Source organism: Acanthochromis polyacanthus, chromosome 12 (assembly GCF_021347895.1).
Source record: "Acanthochromis polyacanthus isolate Apoly-LR-REF ecotype Palm Island chromosome 12, KAUST_Apoly_ChrSc, whole genome shotgun sequence".
Classification (NCBI taxonomy): domain Eukaryota; kingdom Metazoa; phylum Chordata; class Actinopteri; family Pomacentridae; genus Acanthochromis; species Acanthochromis polyacanthus.
The window spans coordinates 26,872,487-26,885,145 of record NC_067124.1 but is presented as its reverse complement, the minus strand read 5'-3'; the positions used below and the strand labels follow the sequence as shown (position 1 = coordinate 26,885,145).

At 41.2% G+C, this 12,659-nt stretch overlaps 1 protein-coding gene across 4 annotated transcripts in view; it reads right to left on the bottom strand.

Moving 5' to 3' along the window:
• The window catches only part of LOC110950838 (DNA-binding protein SATB1), a 58,136-nt gene extending 47,760 nt beyond the window's left edge, over positions 1-10,376 (bottom strand). For 2 of the 4 annotated variants that reach the window (XM_051956942.1, XM_051956941.1), the window contains exon 1: positions 9,943-10,376. The gene's annotated coding sequence lies outside the window, so the exon portion shown is untranslated. The remainder of the gene's footprint in view (positions 1-9,942) is intronic. The other 2 variants (XM_022193642.2, XM_051956943.1) reach the window with 1 other exon arrangement.
• Between the last annotated feature and the right edge of the window lie 2,283 nt (positions 10,377-12,659).

Genomic DNA, 12,659 nt, shown 5'->3' with positions numbered 1-12,659 from the left:
CCTGCGCTTTCAATTATATAAACATGACAAAGTAAAGGTGAGCATTAACAGGTGGTAACTTAAAACGCTCTCATAACTTACATGTATTTGATTAAAAATCAATCAGATAAGTGTGATTTGTCTTATAGAGTATTATATATGCTATAAAGTGATGTCAAAAGTCAAACATGAAGCCATTAAAGTGTGTAAAAGCATAAATCAAATGAAAAAATGACCAAAAATATACAGAAATCTGCATATTTATACACATATGTAGGTATTATTTTACATCTAGCACTCTTGAAAGACAGCATCATGGCAATAATATTCAATATCCAATTTGATCTGATGCATATTTATGATGTGAGTGACATACTTTAGCTGGACAGCTGGAGTCAACATTAAGCTGCAGTGATTTCTCAGTCTAATATTTACTTATTGCATTGTAAACAGCATGATGTAATAATTATATTTGAAAAGAGTGCTGATTTGTGTTTTCTCCTTTTTTGCTGTCTTGTAATTTAGGTCAGCTTGACATCACTTAATGACAATGCAGTGAAAAAGACAAAAAAAATTTAAAAGGCGCCCTTACATCACATCCCTGGTCAATCTCCCAAACTTTACCTCCGTTGCAAGTTCTAATGTGTTATGTCAAAGTAGATTATACCAAAATATTAGACAAGCTAATCCCTGTTGATATTGTCAACAAACCTTGAACTGTCAAAGTGGAGAGAGACAGGTAAGGAATGTTTGGTGACCACTGGGAGTTGATGTGAAGCTATTGTTCTTATTTTGTAATTATTCCATGAAGCTCTCCAGAGCAGTGTGTAAAAACATCAGAAAAAGATAATCTGTTGATATTGTCAATAAAAGCCTGATATGACGTTCGTACAGAACCTCAAGGTGGCCTCATAATAACAATTTCACTCTGACTTTGAGAGCGAAGGCCACTCTAATGTGGACACATACATAGAGACACAGGTGACAATAAATAAACCGATGGTGTCTGCTAGTGTGAGATGTATGTAGAGGTTTCTGACTCTCCATCTTTAGCTTCTGTGAAGAGCCAGAGGGGGGAGTGTGTGAGACAAAGGTCATTTATACACATATCAAATTTACTTTTATTTTAAAAATACCACACAGTATAAAACCACTGAAAGGTGTATATATATAAAGTTTCATTAATGCTTTACCACTGTTCCACAGATTTAATAATAAGCACATTTTTTTGAATATGAATTGGCTTACACAAAAAGAAAGCTGTGGCTTTCTTATCTAACTCACCAAGCCAATACCTAAAAAAAGTTTTTTTTAAAAGAGCTACAAGTATGTCTGTCCAGGTTATGTAAGAACAAAAACAGGAAACCAACAGAAAACAGGAAGCGTGTACACCTATCACAGTGACAGAGCCAGAGGTTGTGAGCCGACCGTGGAGGTCAGGCGCCTGTGAAAAGCTAAATAACGCTATATGCTTACTAATAAATCTTTGCAGGGCTCGTAAAGCTCATCTCTCTGCGTGAGACTGTAAATACAGTGATGGCAAATCGTCTCAAACAAAGCTGCTGTTTCATAAACAATGCAACCCCGCAAATGGGAGCGTCACAGCTTAGCCCGACTGTAACCACTGACAACGGCGATCGAAGAAACTCTGCAAAGCACCGAAATGAAGAAAATCATTTAAATTCACAGAAGGTGCTCAGTTTCAGAGGGAAAAAGTGGAGTCCTTTAGAATAAAACGGTAACAGATTAACTGACTGGTTATGGAGGAAGCGTATGTCTAGGCAGCAGAAACAGTACAGTTACACCTCTCATTCAACCCCGAGTTGTGAAACCAAATCGCTGTTCCACCTACCTATGTGAGGTCGAAAGTTTCTTCATTTCACAATACGTTTGTGTCCGAAAAGACTGCATTAGAAATTCACAGCAGAAGGCCAGTGGTGAAGCTTTTAACAGAAAAGTATAATGTGAAACTAACCTTTTGGACCTGAGATGGAGCAACGTCTTGCAATATAGTACGAGTTGTAAGTTCTGAGGGGGCGGCTTCATTTAAAAGGGTCCCACGTCTGTGGTTTTCTAACAGGAAATGGAAGAGTTGTTGAAACTGCTTGTGCACGACCCTGACATGTTTGAATTCACGTGCAGAGGTTGCCACACAGATTCACCGATCAATTCTTATCTTAACCATTCTCTGGGTTTCAGTGAGCTGCCAACACTGTATACTAAACACAGCTGCGGTGTGCAGTGTGGTTAAATGGCTCTGCTATGTGTCTGAATAAAGGACCCAAACTGTGGCGTAATTAGAGACTCATTTCAACATTAGATATTATTCAGCATGTGAAAAATGCGAGAGGGAGATTGTTACCTAGTCGCTAAAGACAAGGTAGAAAAAAATCACAAATGAATCCAGTTATTGTCTGTATTATTGAGCCCTTTACTGCACTGTAGATACTGATGTCCTGCAACTATATATTTTTATGATAAACTAGCAGTATTTTATGCTTATAGTGAATTTTAGTCAGTTGCATTTTCTCTAAAATCTGTTCATGTCCACTGTGATGTGCAGCAACGTGACAGACTGCAGCCCTCCACACCTAAACCTTCTCGTCAGCAGACTGCTGTTCATCACCGAGACTTGCCCAGCATTGCTGCACAACATTCTGCATGTTGACATGTTTTCCGCATTTGACATGTTTTACATGATGTTCGCCACAGCTCCTGTTTCTCTCACTCTTTTTTTTCTTTCCTTGGCTGCAGTTAGCAGCATTCGGAAAACAGGAGCGGTGGTGAAAGCGAGCCATTGTCGGCAAATGCTCTTTTCTATCTGGCATGACGCAAGCAGCCGCAGTCATTTCCACTGTGATTGTCGGGCACCATCAGAGAGCATCGATAACCCCTGCCAGGCCTTGGCACCGCCAACAGGTGCCGGCACTGCCAGCTAGGTTGGCACCGACGTGGCTGTGAAAACCCTCTGACATCCAGAAGGGCACAGATTTGCACTGAATGCACCACTGAATCAACACTGCTGATTATCAATTAACATATACCGTTTTGTATCACACAGAAAAGAGGGAAAATAGGTTTTGAAACACAGAAAGCCTGTTTAAAAATACTAGCTGTGTGCTGTTATAATCATGTGCTGAATACAGATTTAGCTCTGTTCAAGGTGGGTTTTTACAAGCCTGTGTGGCTTTGTGTTGGGGAGATACAGCATGTGGTGCGTTATGCATGTACAAGTGTAATTGTTCAGGCAGGATTTTGTGCCTGATGGCTACATTTGTAAAGAAATCATGAAAAATGACATGACAGACTGGATGCTAAATTGCAACATGAGACACCTCATATTTAAATCATATTTAAATACATTTCACCTTCTATTTGTGCGTTATCACAGGTACAGTGTGTTTTTTCCATAACACACGTACCAAAAGTATCATATCTGGCCCGATGCTTTTTAAACCGCACGTTTGTGTCTGAGAAGGAATGAAGTATTATGTGTTTTTCTTTAAAATCGACACTAATAATCAGAACACAAAAGGGACAGAAAGACTGAGAAAGAATAAGAAAATGTATCGTTGTTGGCTCAGCATCGAGAAGCGTCTTTATTTAGTGTGTCAGGCGAAGCGGCGCCATCACTTACTCTACGTAGGTGTTGTGATGTCTTCATGCTCGCCACTTGTGATGCTTCTAATGGGCATTAATACGATTATTTGGTTACTAATACAAATTAGTCTGCGCATCCAGTCTGAGCGAACAGCATGGGGGAAAGCACTGTCACCGGTTCGACTTTGAGCTCTTTCTGCAAGTGTCTCCCACAATAAAAACACACACATAAACATAATAGTATTATTAGAGGCTGCAGAGGATTTAATAATCTGTCGAGGAACGTGTCACAACACGCCTGCATCAGTGTGGGTGCACTCAGCGAGACAGAAAATGTCATGTACAGTGAAGAAATGAAAACAAGGGTGTTGTACAGTAGATGCCGTGCAAAACCCAACAAGCAATTAAATGAGTAGTAAAAGTGACAAAAATAAAATGAATCTTTTGTCCAAACAAAAACACTGAATTGTTGCAGAATAACTAGTGTTTTATGTGGTTTAATTTTCATTACATATAAATTCATGCAAAAGGGAGGCGGTTGACTTTTGGAACTTGTTTAGTGCTTTTGATCTTATACATATATGTAGTGCAAAACATAATATTATGTTTCCTAGAAAAAGAATATTTCAATCTGAATACAAGCACAATGCGTCATCATTTAGTTAGACACAGTCTCACTTTCTTTATTGTCTTCTCGGAAATGTTTTTGAAAACAACTGATTTTCCCGCACAAACACGTTTGTGTATAGAGTTTAGGGCTGCGGCGGTTTATTAACATTTCCACATGCGAGAACCGTGAAAAGTTGCTTAATCAGTTACTGCGAGGTAAGCACAAATCGACTAAATATTCCATTATGAAGATACCTTCAAATCAAATTAGTTTCGTGTTTTCCATTAGCCTCGCATACATCGAGTGTGGCTTTCAATTACCAGCAAAAGAAGGTGATTTCTACATTTCTCATATGTCCACACTTTGGTGTGGGAGGCTGCAGAAAAGAGAGAAAGAAAGAACAAGGGGGATGTAATGAACTGAGAGTCGGCTCCTAAGTACTTAATTGTTTTATAATCACATGAAGTCGACAGAAATAGAAGCGGAGCAAGTGGTCTCCACCTCAGGTCTGCTGACAGGAAGGCCTAATGCCAGTTTGCCTCGGCGGGTTTCTGCGTCGCCATGGAAGACGAACACTGGGACGTGCGTGGAACGACCGCTCTCCGCTGTTACCCTTTTTCCTTTCACAACTCTTCACTCTCGGCAACTACCCCTATGGTATGTGGTGCACACTGTACACAATGCAACTCCCACACAGCTGCACGCCACAGACAGACAGACACATGTACATCCGCTCGGCGGCAGCGGCGAGCATGTTTCCACGCTGTATCTGACGAGGCCTCTGCCCTCAGGGGTCGAGCCTGAACCCCAACATCAGGTTACCGCTGAGCCACACACCAGGTCACTTCAAGCCCTCCTCACAGGGATCTGTATTGAAGATTCAAAGCTACATTCCCACCCGGCCTCGCTGAGAGGACCCTTCTCCGACCTTGTTTATCAACTTTATTCCGCCTTTATTGAATTATAGAAGTGATTAGTCATATCAATCAACAGGCATCAGAAGCAGTGCCATTTTTGAAGAAACGACTTTTCTGTCACCGCTCGCTGGACCCCTTGCTCATCACATGACCAAATAATTTAACTCTAATTTCTGCCTCGTGGACGGCTACAAATAACAATAAATGAAGTAAGAAAGACAGGAGTGTTTGTGTTTAAGACAGAGAAAGAGATACTAAAGATGGCTTTGTGGGAGAGAGGACAGACTGAAGGGGTGAGAAAGGTTGACATGTCCTGCTGGGCTTTTCCTCAAGTGGGGGAGAGGCGGTGAAGGGCAGAGGAAACCGGCCTTGTGGGGAGTGTTTGGGAAATGAGGGCAGGTGAAGGGATGGTGTTAGTCGCCTCAGTATGCAAGAAGTGACGCTACACTGAGATGAAGGGAAAGATGAAATACAGGCATGTGGGGAAACGGACTCTTAATATCGAGGCTTAGGCAGAAGTATTGAATAAGAGGCACAGACTTAAGGATGTGGTTCTTTATCTACATATTTTTCTTTGCATATTTAATCCCTTGTCAAAGGATGCATCATCCATCCACTGACGAACAAAACAGTTGATAAGGCAACTGTGTTTGTGTGTTGTACGTGCCCGTGTGTGTGTGTGTGTGTGTATGTGTGTGTGCGCGTGTGTGTGTGTGCGCGTGTACGTGTGTGTGTGCTAGACAGACAGAGAGACAGAGAATACAGTATCTGTTGAAATTGTTTCATTGGGGTATGTGGGTGGGTATTAACAACCTGATCTTAGCTGGATGCGCTTTCCTCTAAATCGCTCATTTTTTTTCTCTGAACAAAGGATTCAGAAAAACCTACACAGATCGGATAAAGACAAGCATCGGAATAAAACACAATGAGTTTTTTTTCCTCTCCAGAAAAAAAAAACATACGATGAGACCTGTAATAATGTGATTTGAATCATGAAAACTTGAATGCGTCTTTAAATTGTATTTGTTACAGTAGCATGAAGCATGCTAAATAACAACAACCCCCCTCCTAAAAAAACAACAAAAAATCTAACATAGGAGGGATGTCATTTTGTGAAAGCGTGACAAAACCAACATGACGGACTTTGGGTTTTTTATCTCCCGGGGAGGACACGCCAACCCTTTCAGCGAACGGGGCTGATTGTGAGGACCCAAAAACAATGTGACGCTTTTATCGCTAAGCCAAGGAATCTGGATCAACAGCATGCAAAGCATATGCCAAAATAAATGCAGTCCAACATGCTGGGACAACATAACCCCCCTACTCCCCTCTTTCATTTTCTTTTTTTTTTTATAAAGAACTTTCCAGATAATGACAAAATGAGCTGTAACTCCTGAATCACACACTAAGCATGCACCCAGGGTGGTATGTCTGCAACTGACAGAGGTGGGGGGGCTTTCTTACATATTTGAGCCCTGGAATGCAGCAATCATTATTAACTCACCAACCTTTTCTTTTTCCAAACTAGTTGCAACATGCCATCAAAAAAGAGCAGGGAATCATTGTTATCTTTCTCCTCTATTAGCAATCATAACAGAGCTATTTCATACAGAGGAGGCATGGCGGGGAGTGTGGAGGGATGGAATCCCCAAAGAGCCACACATTAAAAAACGAGACAGGCCTCTTATTTACTGGCGACAGTCTAATAAATACATTTGCTGGCAGCTAAACAGGTATTTACTCTGCTCCCTACCACAGGTATAATTTCACTGTTTGCTGAGCTGTTATTTTGCTACAGCGATAATTATCGAGGTGGTAAAGAAAGACGATTAATGGTTTTAGCCGAGATATCAGTCTCAGCAAAGTGAGGCACAGCCCAGTTCTAAACTCCCAGTAAATACTCAGCGGTAGGGGGTTTTAATAATCTGCATCTTTTGCGGCAGGAATTCAAAGAACAATCCCAAGACAAAGCTGAGACGGCTGCGCTGTCGCAAACATACACAGGTTTCTATTTTGTGTGTCGTGACAACAACCTTCTCTGGATTTTTTTTTTTTTATTTCTTATTTTTTACGGAAAGCAATGATTCAGAGAATAATTAAATTTTAAAGCTAAGTGATGAGGCATTCTTTATATAATTTCTGGGAAGACTGCATAGCAAAAACAACAACAAAATCACAACCTGTACTCTCCAATGTGCAGCCTAATTGGTCTCTCAGGGTCACAGGACAGGACTTTGCCGTCAACTCTTGCTCTCATCTGACAACCTGTTCTTTAGAGTCTGTTAACCTGAGTGAGAGCTCGTCACGCCGACGCGCAGCCACTGAATTATATTTAACTAATATGGTCTGAGAGGTGGTTTAACTGCTGCTACACAGATCTTATCATCCCTCCGGTTTTTACAGTTTTCTTGGGCTGTAGAGACAGTTAACGGAGTTGTGATGCAAAAGTGTGGCTGGGATTTAAAAGTAGAAGAAGCCCTTCACTGTTGGAGAGCATTACAAGTTCATTTCCTGCTATTACACTACTACAATACAGTAAATGCTGTGTGCACTAGTTTCGATAAGTTGTAATGAAAACAAAAGTAGGCTCTGAGGAGGGGAGAAAAAAAATCAGAGTATAACAAGGCTAAACCTGTAAGTGAAAAGAAGAAAGACAGAAAGGTGGAAACAATTGGGTGTTTTCCCAGATCACTTCCTAATTGTAAATCACAGTAGGGTTATTGTAAGCGCTGTGAATACAACAGAATGCATTCAAAGAATTTAATTATGCACTAATAAGCGGTGACAGATGTTTAGACTTTACGACTGGATCTGTGTGACCTGGCAGACCTATGCAGCACCGCTGCCGTCTTCACACTCCGATTCTTATCATTCCTGCTAAACAAGTTTACGTGGAGAAATTTCGCCCAACATATCGACATGCCGCCGTGGATATGTACGTGAGCATGTTTGTGCCACCTTCCCCGCCACAAACTGATAAAACAGTGGTTTACAGTGGAGGCTCAGAGCCGAGGAGTAATACCGAGAAGTTTTGTCTCAACGTTCACAAACTGCCGTTGAGGCTTTCTTGTTGTCTGAGGACTTTTACAAGAAGTGACACATGGCAGCCTGAGACAGGAAAAGGGCTGTGTGTCACTGCAGTCAAAGACACTGACCAGATAAGCCACAGCACCTTGAACTGCCACAGATCTGCAAAGATAAAAGGAGAAAAAATCACCGGTATTGTGCCATAACCTCTTTTTTCCCCCATGCAGAATACCAATGCTTGATTGCAAGTGAGCGAGCAAAGCACACAGCCTGAGAACAACAGGCGAAATAACAAACAAGCGGCGACACCGAAGGCCAAGGATTATTTCAAGATAATTGTCCTTTAACTGTCTGATTAAGTTTCCGCAATGCAAACCTCTTCGCCAGACTTTATTGTGATTTTCTCTGCACTTGATGGTGATTTTTCAGAACGTCAGAATCAATTACTCGGGTTATGTCTACAATGCAAGGCTCATATCTTTCATACATGAGAGTATTTGTGCTGATGTCTATATATAAATAAGCTCGAATATCAGAGTGAAAGCCACTGGCCTTGCTGCTGTGTGAAATGTCAGCTATTTTCTAAAGGAGCAGAGAGTGAAACCTTTAAAAACCTGCAAACCACAGAACATCAGCGCCCACGCACATTTAAGATGGCAATACATCTTCTCATAACTGCTCTCTGTTCTCTATCTCTCTATCAAACACACACACACACACACACTCTCACACACAGGTCTGGTTGTACCTGACATTACTTTTATCAGCACTGTGACGAAAGCCATCAGGCAGACCAAACAGTATCACACCATCTCTGTATCATCACCTCTATCTGACTGCCTCACACCAAGTCAGGCAGAAAGACAGCAGTAAATTCATGAACTGTTTGTTCCCTTTGTGGGTCTAATACACATTTTATTTTAGTATTATATACCTTGTTGGGCTGAGGCGGTGTGTTTCGGAGCGTTACACATGCTAAACCAATAAAAGTGTTGAAGCAAGTTGACACGTAATTAAATAGTAAGTATATGGAGAGAATAAATGAAGTGGCTCTAATGGCCTAATAAAAAGTAGTAAAAGTAGACGGGCAATAGATTCAGCATTTCTAACAGACATGTCAGCTGTTTTAGAATTCGTCAACACACACTTTGACTCCATCAGGATGGAGCAAAGTAAAAGGCCTCCTTTGTGGTTAAAAGTCCTGCTAGACAAAAATGCAAAATTAAGATTGAGAATGTGGATAAAATAAAAAGCAGACATGCCATGGTTCCCTAAAATCATCAGGTCAGGAGCAGCGGTGTGCAGCATCACTTCTTGCTCCTCATCTGCGTGCTGAATAAGTTGTTAAATGAATTAGATGAGATGGATGTACTTAACCCCGCGAATATCACGAGTGCATGGTTATTTGTGCAGAAATGACACGGGCCCATTTAAAATCAGAAAGGCAAAAAAAAAAATTAAAAAAAAGTTTTGAATGCGTGCATTTAAATTGAGCACTAAGCATGTGCGTTCAGATTCTGTATTTTATTTTTTTTTTTTACCTTTATGAAATATTAAATCCCAGCAGCCACTTTTGGTCTGTGTGGTTTTTAAGTGATTCGGAAGATAAAGGTCTGAAAATTGCTTTTAATTCATTTAGACGGCAGTAATTCATCCTTCTCATTCCAAGGAGACGCACCTTGTTTTTTTTTATGCAACAACAACTAAAGTAAAAAATGTGATTTCAAATATATTCAGAGACATTTAAAAATAAAAGAGTGACAGTTAGGGGACACATGAACACTGTGCGTAAAAACTAGAAGACCGTACCTTTAAAGTCAGCAGTCGCCCGACCTCTTGTTTTCCATCAAAAGTTGGACAACCTCTTGTCACTGCTCCACGGCGAGAGATCCAAAAATAGGCAACTTGCTCTGTGGGAGGAAAGAACTGTTTTTAAAAAGTCAAAAGTCCTGCGGATGAGGAGGAGGGGGTCGTCTTGTAGAAACCGCACTGGCGGAGGTTGGAGCGAAGTTGGGGGAGCGCACACGGCGGGTGGAGCGCAGAAAGACGCGAGCGAACCGTGCGCTGCGGGCAGCGGGGGTGAAGTAGAGGAGAGGAGAGTAGCGGCATGTGAGGAGGGCTGCTTTGAGAGGGTGGCAGGTAAATGAACCGCCCCTCCCCGTTTCTGATGCTCAAATCGATGATTTGCCAGCTGTGGCGCAGCTTGTCTCATTGCCCCACTTTGGTTTTTACAGCCGCTCCTCTCCGACGCGCTGCTCTCCGGGGACAGAGAGGGAGAGAGAGAGCGAGAGAGAGAGAGAGAGCGAGAAGGGGGGAGAGAGAGAAGTCACTGCCAGGAGAGCTCTCACACTCATTCATTTTCATATTTACACGCCACATGTTTGCATGTCAAGAAGAAGAAGAAGAAGAAGGGGGGAAAAAGTCTGGTAAATACTCGATTGCGCGCAGCGGCGTGCGTTTTGCTCCGAATAGAGTCAAAGCTGTTGTTTTAGCGGCGGAGGGCAAACTGCCAGCGCTGCTCCCCGCACACCTGAGCGGAATATGAAACCATCCAGCCGCTATGGTCCGCTCCATACATCACATGCTCTTACCGACATAAAGGAGCTGTTTATTAAAGCAGATGGGTTGATTTGTTTGAAAGCCTAAGTGCGCAATATATAAAGAAGAAGGGAAAAAAACTTTTCAAGAATAATTAAGTTTGAACAATGCTTGTTGAAAGACATGTTAATACTGCAGTCTGTTCTTTTTGCTGTTTGCCGAAAGCTATTTTTTCCAATTAATTTCGCCAATTTAAACAAGGCTTTTAGTGGGAAATAATTATTATTCTGACTATTCGGCAGTGAACATTTTTAATGCATCATTACTGAACCAGACTCACTTTTATTTTATCAGTGCAAGCTGTTGCTTTTTTTTCTCCTCTTGTAACTTAGTTTAACTCCGGCCATCACACACACAAACAATCTCTCCACATTTTAGGAATCCAATGCGGGCCTATCAAACAACAACAACATAAAAACATTAAAAATCCACGCTAAAGGAATGCAAATTTGAAGGAAAAAAATAACGCGGAGAGCAGAATTTGATTTGATTTCTCTCTTTTCTTGGACATTTTTAAGAACACAGCCTGAAGCTGAATGAGCCGAGGCACGGGGGACAGGGACAGATAAAGGAGGGGAAAGAACCTTTTTATTTCGCCCTCATAGTGTCTATATGTATTTGTGCTATTCTAAATGATTTTCTGCTGTAACTAGGATATATTGACTGCTGTATATATAAAAAAGAAAGTCGCTTTTTCCTGCCAAAGTCTGAAATTGGACGGGAAAAAAGCAAAGTTTTAAATGCAAGTCTTAATGGAGGACATATTACACCCAGGAAGGATTCAGTGTTTTTTTTGTAGCTGTACCTATTATATATGAATACATTTTTAAATCAGAAATAAACAGTCAAATAGCTTCATACACGGGTGAATTTATTATGTGTGATCATGTTGCTGCTGCTACACATGAGTCTATAATGTAAGTGTGTGTATGAGTGTGAGTGTGTATGCACAGTGTGGAGAGGATGTGTTTGTGTGCATCACATTATTGTGGTTTGCATGCACATTTTTTATTTGTGTCATGTGTGTGAACTTTTGTGCACCCAGCACATTTATACACATTTACAGTGCCTTTGTTTGTGCATGGGTGTGTGTGAAATGATTGACAGTTTGCATCTGCACAGGCTAACTGCTCTGCACTAGCAGGTGTGCAGGAGCCCACAGGTAATGCAGCTGTTTACTTACAATACGAGTGTGTTTCTTTTGCCGGATTTAGCATAATAACACACTGATCCGTTTACATTCACACTTAATTTACACATCCCATTGAAAATAGAATTAGTGGAGGGGGAAGCAACTGACAGAAGGTGAAAGCTGGAGGAAAGGTTTTGGTTTTGAAAATAATCCTGAAAATTATTGGGCTTGTCCACAGCAAGCTCATTTATCAGAGAAGACACAGAGGGACTAGGAGCCCTTATCGTAAGCTGATACGTACAAATACTTCTCAGAAAAGTTCATTTGTTGTGGTTTTGGGACTCCACAAAAGTTTCATTATGAAGTATCTGAGATCTGCATTTAAAAAAAAAAAGAAATCACACACACTCACACACACAATCTCTGCATATGATTCACACCAGCTCTCTCCTGGGAGATTGAATGGGAATTGAAAAGTTCCAGTAAAGAGATTCAAATTTGCTTTCTGCATAATTATAAATTCATGCTAAGTTAGGGATGTTTTCATCATTACGGACAACAGCTGGTGATTTCAATGCAGCCTCTGTTTTATCCACCAATTCAAGTTGCTGCCTCCCAGAGCCCACATGTGCTGCAGTTGTTGTTTTGGCCACAAGGGGGACCAGTGAGTCTCATCTCAAACAGCCAGAGCAGAGCAGACAGCTTCTGATGACCCCTCTCCAAAAAACTCTATTTAGACTCTGGGTTTCATATGTTTCCATTCAACACATTGAGCCAATATTTCTGATTCAAAAGC